The sequence below is a fragment of the Brassica napus genome, chromosome C1 (assembly GCF_020379485.1).
Source record: "Brassica napus cultivar Da-Ae chromosome C1, Da-Ae, whole genome shotgun sequence".
Taxonomy (NCBI): Eukaryota; Viridiplantae; Streptophyta; class Magnoliopsida; order Brassicales; family Brassicaceae; genus Brassica; species Brassica napus.
The window spans coordinates 13,653,701-13,663,764 of NC_063444.1; the positions used below are offsets into that span (position 1 = coordinate 13,653,701).

Consider the following 10,064-nt stretch of genomic DNA (forward strand, 5'->3'; position numbering starts at 1 on the left):
ATACTCAAAACCCCACCCGTTAACTCTAAACCATAAGTCTAGATTAGTTAACCCTAGGGTAAAAATATATTTTTATCCTTTAATAAAACTTATTTTGGTCATTTTCTTCATTGAAGATTATTTTTCTGACAAAAACTTAAAAATGGCTATCTTAGAGAATTTTTCAACTTTTATAATAAGAAATAGAGTAGGGGTGAAAATACTCTAAATGTATAAAATCATTTATAGTTAATACCAATATTTTATAAATAAAAATCTATACTAAATTTGAAATTAATTTTCTTTTAATTATTATGAGAGTCGACATATTGATATTAATTCCCTATTTATCTTGATATATATGATTTTGTATGTCTTGACATAATTGTAGTCCTAACTATCATCAATTCTGGTATGTTAGGCTTCACATGAAAATGTAGTAATCTTCTGAAAACCATTTTTCTACCTCGCATTTAGTCGCTGATTTATTGTCATAATTTTTATTTATGAAAATGGGAGCATAATCGTACAATGAAATCGTATAATACCAATTAGTAGTGAGACGATTAGCTTAATATTTATTCGGGTGAATACTGATAAGTAACTAATGCCGGTTGATGAGCTGAAAGTGAAGCTGGCATGGCATTGTGTAAAGGTGGTACAGTTGGTTGATCGTTACAATCAGTTACTAAATATTATACAATGTACTCATCTTTAAAAGAAATGATCCATTCCTCTTTTTCTTTTTCTTTTTTTCTTGATACGACTTTTACATACATGTAGAGGTTTTGGAAATGCATCAATGAGCTCCATCATCTCTTCCCCCGTAAAACCAAATAAGAAGAAAATTTGAGGCAGTGACTCTGCAATCTGCACAAACGTATTTAAAGACAACAACGCAAAAGAACCATGATGCCGGAGACTGGAGGTCACATACTCTCAATGCTATTCAGGTCAAGTTATCTTAACTGTATCCCACAATGAACACAGGTTCATATCTTATGTACAGAACATAATTTAGAGTTTCACCAAACAACGACATTAGTCTGGCATCAACTTGCAAGAGTCAGAGAGAGTTGTTTCGGTTTTCCTTATGAAGCTTCTATCTGCATTGCTAGAGGAATGTGGATCAATCAAAAGTCGTAAAATAATTGAAAAGTGCATTTCTCAGAATGGTTTTGCCATTTTAACATTTCAAAATCAACGAAAAGATTTGTAACATTTTTCTTTTGTACTGTGTACTATAAACATTATAAGTATATATGTTATTTATAACTATGGTTCTTCTGAGAAACATTAACATGTACTTCAACTTCACGATCAATGCAAAAATTCCAAAGCAATGTACATGCATCATCAACCTAACAGCAGAATACCAGCGACGTCAATTAAGACTACATACTACCATGGATTCTCAAGTCCATTCAAGATCAATAATCATTTCCATTGTCTATACCTACAGAACCAAAGGCAAACTTTTGGATTACCAGAAGTTGAATTTTATTCTATTATTTTTTGTTGCATAATAACCGAAATAAAAGGTAGAGCGGTGAGGTTGTGTAGCATACCACAAATGGGCACAAGGGGGTGACGAATCAAAGAAGGGGAATGGCCACCTGCACAAACATATACCACACCTGCTATACTAATATGTTCATAGAATCATGTAAAGAAGGGTAGATAGAACAATGACTGTTAGCGGAAGGGGATTCAAGCATGAAAAATTCAAGAGATACAAAGATACCATCATCAAAGTCATCATTACTGTAATTATCATCATGTTTTACTGTTGTCTATGCATACAAACTCACCAGGGAGCTTAAGAAAGTTTTACCGAGGAGGAAAAAAGTGTTAACTGAGTGCTTAATCACAATGAACTACAATACATATATATATATATATATGTTTGGTCAGATTTAAGCATTTCAGAGACAACTTCCAAATTGTGTGACAGTTTCTTGGGTTAAAACTTTAGAAAATCGAAACTGAAATCTTTGGATTTGATAAAAGGGTAAATAATGAACCAGAACATACCATTTGTAAGCAATTCAGCTCCCGCACAAGTCTGCCATTTAAAAACATGTTTAGAGACAGGGAGAAACGTAAGCAGTGAGCACCTAACATATAGACCACGGAATACTTAAAACCAGGAAACACTTACTTGAAAAAGAATCTGATGGATGTAGCCCAATGTAGACACAATATCTGACGTGGAGACCTGTTGTGTCTCTCGTGTCCGTTAGAAGATTTAAACATTTTCAAGTTTTAGCCCTCCACGGGAGGGCTGTACACGACCCTTGCTCTTCATTTACAATACTGACGTCGTTCCGACAGTACTCACCAAATTTTAATATGTATATGGACACCAAGGCTTTGGGAAAACCGATTTATTTGACTGTTAAATTTTTCTCATTAATTAATATAATCAAACATCTTAGACCATTGCAAATGACTAAAGCATATAGTACCATGACAAATGGAAATTACGAAGTTGGAAAATCTCCAAACCTTAGCAAAGAGAAACCTGTTGAAACTGATATTAGGTAAAACCAATCAATCGAAAAGAAAATTGAATGTTAAACTAATAAAAGTAAGCATCAATCATAAGAAACAGATATCAGAGAACCGAGCGTACCCCTCCAGGCGTAAAGTTAGCATAAGACGCTGTGCCCCAGGTAGACGGTCCGTTATTGTGCTCCTTATTGCACGAAGCTCACCCATAACATCTAAGATATCATCGTATGTACCCAACATTAATCGTTATATGAGAAAGCAAACACAGAAAAAAAAAATCTGAATTAATATTCGGAAGTTGTTTCTCGGTGTTTGCGAGCTCAAGTATCTGTTCATATGGTCGGAAGCGGAAATGTTCTGTCGGAATTATCCTCGTAGTGGTTGCTAACTTTTAAAAGCAGTCCCCTCATTGAAACGAATGGAGACAGGCCCATCAGAAAGTCTGAATTTCGGGTTGCTGCGTGTGACATTGAACCCACTTAAGGTGTACACCGAGCCTTCGGTTAAACGACCCCTAAACGTAAGTTGTATAGTCTCAGGAACAGACCCTTGGATAAGCGTCGACTGTTCATATGAAGAAAAGGCAAAAATTAAGAACAGTTAACAAATCATGAAAGACTTATATTACGTGATTGTAAAAATTAAAGAATTTTCTAAATATCAAGAGATTGAACCGAGAAGATAATTATATTAGTGGCAAAATATACTTACATGCTCATCAACCAATAACATCTCAACGCTCATCAGCTGTCCCCTTTTGTTGATTTTTTCGCTTCCCAGAACCTCAAGAGACGGACCTCCGCCGTGTTGGAACATCTCCCAGCCCTCAAATCAGCAAGAACAGTGTATGAATTAGCCATCGGAATCGGTTGCTTGGAAATCGAATGTTTTGAGTTGGAGTTTCAGATTTGGTTTGAGTTGGAGTTTGCATGATAGGAAGGTGAGGTATATATAGCTGGAGATCAAGGCAGTTTCAGAGTTACCGAAAAGGCTCACCGAAATCTTAATGAAAGAGGAGTGGATTAATCAAGGGAAAACGTAAAATAAATTACGGATTAAAGGATATATGAGACGTTACGGGTAGGAAAGGGAGTGTGTTGTGTCGGTGAAACCTCGAAGGTCAAGAATCGCTGCAAGAAGAAGAACACAGAAGAACCCTAAATTTATGTCGGCTACAAACGACGCTGATCATCTGGGCTTAAATTGGACCATCTTTAAAACACACATTAAACCCACATCACAAACGAAGCCCAAAGCCAATTCACATCTTTATCACGCGTGAAATTCACTTACTCAACAAACGGACATAAAGCAACGGAAAAAAAATCACGCGCAAGTTAAACAAGAACGCGTGAGATACACTGACCACCTACCGAGTCAACACGTGGCAACAAAGCCCCTCCCTTCCCTCTCCAGAGTGCCGTGGACAGCCTAAAAAGGCAGATACTTCAGCTTTATAGTTATAGATTATCATACAACCATATTGGATTACTTTCCATCATATTCAAGGGGCGCCATAACAAATGAAACAAAGATGTAATTAAAACTTTGACCAACAAGAAAAGATAGGAATACAAATCTAGTTGTCCAATTAGGAATGTATCAGTTTTTGTTTGAACCAATCATATATAATAAAATAAAAATCAGTAACAAACAAAAAAAAAAGTTAAGGATTTTTGCTAAAACTAACCCACAACTTGATTTTAATCCCAAACTTGAATCAAATGCAAAATTAACCTAAAAGCCTAGTGAAATTACAGCTCAACCCCTTGTGACCAAACAAAAAAACAGAAGCCATTTTTACGAATATAGCCCCAGTAAATCGTCTGAGTCGTCTGAGATGTTGGAAGTCGTCTGGACGACTGAAGTGTAAGTCGTCTGGTACCAGTTTATTTTAAAAATAATTTATAAATCTTGTAAAAAAATATTTTGATGCGTGAAAAATAAAAAACAAGTAATTATAAACAGTTTTAAGTGATATAAATTAAGATATGATAAAATTGATTTGTTTTGAAGATAGATGAGTGGAAGTAGTGAATCATGAAATACTTTGGTTTAGGAGTTTGGCAAACATATGTTGTAGTATTGTATGTATTGTTAGGGTTAGATTTTGGAAAACTAAAATGTTTTTTTCAAAAATTAGTTTTCACCTATATGTGTTTATTTCTGCGTATAGTAAACACTTTTCAAGTTTGATTTGGTTTTATGAAGTGTTTAATTAAATAATTAAGTTTAGGGGTTATGTTTAGGGTGTGGACGACTTATATTTCAGTCGTCTGTTGAATAATTTACCCGGACGACGTATATTTCAGTCGTCCACATCGTACCGAACCTTTAATTTTACCAATTTACGTTTTAACCTAACTGAATCATTTTACTCGGACGACTTACATTTCAGTCGTCTGGTAAAGAAATTAAAACAGAAGACTTACATGTAAGTCGTCCAAATATTCCCGCCTAAATTTTTTTTAAAAAATTATTTTCCCGCTTAAATAATTTAAACCAGACGACTTACTTGTAAGTCGTCTGGAAAGTCTTCTATTTTAGTTTCCCGCTAAAAATATTTAATTTCCCACTAAAAATATTAAAATCTTCTGGACGACTTACATGTAAGTCGTCTGTTTTAATTTCTTCAACAGACGACTGAAATGTAAGTCATCTAGGAAGTCGTTTGAGTCAAAAATATTTAACCTAATTGGATTTTTTGTCTCCTTATATAAAGAAAAATTTTCACATTCTCTCTCCTCCTCTCAAATGGCTGCAACAAAAATGTAATGTTCATCATTCTAAAACTCTCCAACCTCTCTCTAATCTCTTTGACTTGAAAACACCAAACTTTATATGAATTTTTCAGTTTTGTCTCATGTATTTCTTAGTAATCTATCTCTTTTGCAGGTTTTTAATCAAATGGTACTCATCTTCCACTAAATTAAAGGTAGATCTATCAATTTTAGATATGTATTTTTGTGTGTTCTATAAATGTAAATTTATCTAATCTTCCACTCATTTTCTCTATTTTTAAGTCATTTGAACGTTTTTGGATATGCAAGTTTTTCAGATCTGGATTTGATATGCAGGTTTTTCAGATCTTGAAGACTTCTGAGACGACTTACTTGTTAGTCGTCTGGAAGTCGTCTGGAAGTCGTCTGGACTTCTTAGAAGTCTTCTGACAAAGTCGTCTGGACTTCCAGAAAGTCGTCTGGACTTCCAAGAAGTCGTATGGATTTTTCTGAGCGTTTTGGTAAGTTCTTATGTCTGATTTTTCTTCATTTGGTAACTTCTTGTTGTATAAAGTTCTTACTTTTTTCCCAAACTAAAACTCTTCAAACCCACTCTAATCTCTTTGACTTGAAAACACCAAACTTTATATGAATTTTTCAGTTTTGTCTCATGTCTTTCTTTCTAATCTATCCTTTTTGCAGGTTTTTAATTAGATGGTACTCATCTTCCACTAATTTAAAGGTAGATCTATTATTTTTAGATATGTATTTTTGTGTGTTCTGTAAAGGTAGATTTATCTAATCTTCCACTCATTTTTTCTGTTTTTAAGCCATTTGAACGTTTTTGAATACGTAGGTCTTTCAGATCAGGATTTAATATGCAGGTTTTTCAGATCTGGAAGACTTCTGGGACGACTTACTTGTTAGTCGTCTGGAAGTCATCTGGAAGTCGTCTGGAAGTCATCTGGAAGTCGTCTGGAAGTCGTCTGGAAGTCGTCTGAAAGTCGTCTGGACTTCCTAAAAGTTGTCTGGACTTCCTGTAAAGTCGTCTGGAAGTCGTCTGAACTTCCTAAAAGTCTTCTGACAAAGTCGTCTGAACTTCCAGGAAGTCGTCTGGACTTCTTAGAAGTAGTCTGGACTTCTTAGAAGTCGTCTGAACTTCTTAGAAGTCCTCTGGTCTTGTCTACTCTAGTGGAATCCAAGCTTGTCTTTGTAGAGGAATGATCTATAATAGTTTTGTTTGTGGTCGATTTTGTGAATTGCATGTCTACTCTTTTAGTTGTGATTTTTTTGTAAAATCAGTAATAATGTTTTCCAAGATGTATTAAATGTGCTAACAATGTGTTTACACATTTACAAATCAATGAAATAATAGACTTCAGTAGCCTTTTTCTTATCTTTGGATCTCTCATATGCAATAATAAACTCCAATGGCCTTTTCTCATCTTAATAAACAAGAATGTTGGTAGCTTCATATTGATACAACATTTTATGAAGCATTTAACCCTTCTTCCAACTCATAACAATAGTCATCATTATCGTCTATAACAATAATACTTAAGAGATGGAAACAAACAATAGTAACTAGTCAAAGCATATCATATTTTTTATAAGTTTGCGTTGAAAAACTTAGTCAAATTTAGTAAAACTAAGGGAGAGAACATATTTTGTAAATATGAGTTTTACATATCTTGAAGTTACTTATCACTCTTAAAAATACAAGTTATTCAAAAACTAACGTAGAAGACTTAAAAACTAGCGGAGAAGACGCGGACGACTTCAATCTAAGTTGTCCAGACGACTAAACTATACGTCGTCTGGTCAACGCAGAGGTTATTTTTGCAATTGACTTTGAAATCTGTTATTTCGGACGACTGAAAAATAAGTCGTCTACTATTGTTTGGTTAAAAAAACTCCAAAAAAGCTAGACGACTTACATTTCAGTCGTCATAGGTTAGTTTTGCATTTGACTGGATTATTTCAGAAGTTTGACTTTTCTAGACGACTTACATTTCAGTCGTCTAGTGAAAATTAAAATAATAATATTTTTTTAAAGTAGACGACTTACAGTTAAGTCGTCATAGGTTAGTTTTGCAATTGAAAAAAAAAAACTTCAAGATTTAATTATATACAGACGACTTATAATTCAGTCGTCCACTAGACGACTGAAATGTAAGTCGTCCAGGATTTACGAGGTTTGACCAGAATCTCGGAAAAAAATCCTCGACGACTTACAAGTAAGTCGTCTGGTGGACGACTGAATTATAAGTCGTCTGTGTATAATTAAATCTTGAAGTTTTTTTTTCAATTGCAAAACTAACCTATGACTAGTTAATTGTAAGTCGTTTACTTTTAAAAAAATATTATTATTTTAATTTTCGACAGACGACTGAAATGTAAGTCGTCTGGGGAAGTCAAACTTCTGTAATTATTAAGTCAAATGCAAAACTAACCTATGACGACTGAAATGTAAGTCGTCTAGGTTCTTTGGAAATTTTTTTGAAACCAAACAATAGTAGACGACTTAACTTTCAGTCGTCTCAGGTTACAGATTTCAAAGTCAATTGCAAAAATAACCTTTGCGTTGACCAGACGACTTCCAGGTAAGTCGTCTACAGCCAGACGACTTCCCAAGTAAGTCGTCTGACGAACAGATCTGGAAAAAAACTCGATGTCATACCTTAAATTGGTGAGATAAGTTTCTTAGCATACATAAGGCTTCTCCAAGCACACGGAATCACAAACGAAAGTCACCCACCCAGAATCGTTAGCTTCTATGACTCTATGAACCATAAAAATTTTAGAATCAAAATCTTGGGTTTTTTTAGCTCATTATGGAGAGAAAGTGAGAGATATGTTGTGTTTAGTTCACAAGAATGGAAAAAGAAGAAGGGTAAATCGATTTTGGGAGCATTAAGAGCTTCAAATTGGTTGTTCATGGTGGTTGTGGTATTGATGACAATAGCAATCTTATAATTACTTGAAGATGATGAGGGTGAGAGAGTAAAGATGTCATTTTCGAAAGAAAAAAAAATTGATGGCATTTTCGTAAATTATATGAATTTGTGGGGTGAATAGGGCAAAACCAATTAAAAAAAAAAGTTAGTTTTGTGTTTGACTAGGTCAATTTTGCAAAAAGCTCAAAAAATTATTCATTGAAAAATCAAAACTTACCGAAACAAAAACAAACAATAAGAAAACAAAGAAGAATAAATTAAGGGAGAAAATATGTAAGCATAATGTACAGAAAACGACAACATATTTTTAATTTGTTATGAAGTAGGAAGGTTGATTTGAATTTTGATGAGGAGACCCGGGAAGAAATCATCCGGGTCATGGATATGCGGGTTACGCTCCACGATAAAGGGGTCGCCGCACTTGTCGCTGATGCTATGAAGCGTCTCCCCTTCCTCAACCATATATATCTCCTCACATGGCCTCTCCATCATTTGCTTCCCTCTCCAAACCTCACAGCTTCTTCTTCCCTTCGTCTCCATCGCCGGAAGATTATCTTCACCATCTCCCAGGAGCTGACCGTTTCTGACCGAGCCCGCCAGTGTTAGGACCAGCAGTGCGGCCAGAGAGTAACACAGGACTGTGTTTGATCTCGACATCATGAATATGGTTCCAACAGGACACAGAGAGGGAGGGACAATTTGTAATGTTAGAAACAAATGTGTTTTGTTCTTTTTCAGGCGTGAGACGTGTTTGTATATACCCATACTATAGTTATCACATATATATAGGGGCGGACGAACATTATGCGGTATAGGATCACGTGTCTTCTACTTCTTTTTTCTTAATTAATTTGAATGATTTTGATTAAAATCTTCCTATTTAGTGAACATAGAAAAGTGCCCCTGGTCTAGATTTTAATTTTAACTTTAATACTGTATTCTGACTAAAAATGTTTATAAATCCGCCCATGCATATTGTTGAAAGTTAAACTTGATTTGGATCACATTTTGGGCTAATAATTTACTAATCATTTTAGTCCAAACTTAGTCCAATATCTAGAATCATCCTCCACCTCCTTAGAATAAAAATCTAGATATTCTCATAGAATTATCTAGATAATTATAATAAAAAAATCTTAGATATTATGGTAGAATTCTCTAGATTTATGATTAAAATATGTAAGATATTTTGTATTTTGGAGGCTATAAATACCTCCACTCCCCTTTCATTTTGCATCACCAAGAAAAAAACAAAGCTTGTAACAAGTAATAAAAATCTTCTTCTAAGTTATAAAATCTTTCTTCTTCACAAAATTTCTTTCTCTTCAAACACTTTAAACACTTTCTTCATCTTTATAAAACTTTTCATTCCAACAAAGTGGTATCAGAGCCACAAGTTCCTTTTGAAGATGGCAAATAATGGTGTTCCCTTCCAAGTTCCATTGCTCACTAAGAGCAACTATGACAATTGGAGTCTTAGGATGATGGCTATCTTAGGAGCACATGATGTGTGGGAGATAGTCGAGAAAGGCTTCGTTGAACCGGAGAATGATGGTGGTTTATCTCAAACACAAAAGGATGGTTTGAGAGATTCAAGGAAGAGAGACAAGAAGGCTCTCTGTCTAATCCATCAAGGATTAGATGAAGATACATCTGAGAAGGTTGCTGGAGCAAAGACATCCAAAGAAGCATGGGAGAAGCTTCGGACATCTTACAAGGGAGCGGAACAAGTTAAGAAGGTACGTCTTCAAACTCTAAGAGGAGAATTTGAAGCATTACAAATGAAGGAAGGAGAACTCATCTCAGATTACTTCTCAAGAGTATTGACGGTTACTAATAACCTAAAAAGAAATGGTGAGAAGTTAGATGAGGTGAGAATCATGGAGAAAGTTCT

The 10,064-nt window shown here is 34.7% G+C and overlaps 1 long non-coding RNA gene across 1 annotated transcript; it reads right to left on the reverse strand.

Moving 5' to 3' along the window:
• Window positions 1-602: 602 nt before the first annotated feature.
• LOC125580147 lies at window positions 603-4,145 on the reverse strand. The gene is made up of 2 exons (XR_007317890.1): window positions 2,141-4,145; window positions 603-2,044 (listed from the first exon to the last, which is right to left on the reverse strand). It is a non-coding gene; the product is annotated as an uncharacterized LOC125580147 (long non-coding RNA).
• Between the last annotated feature and the right edge of the window lie 5,919 nt (window positions 4,146-10,064).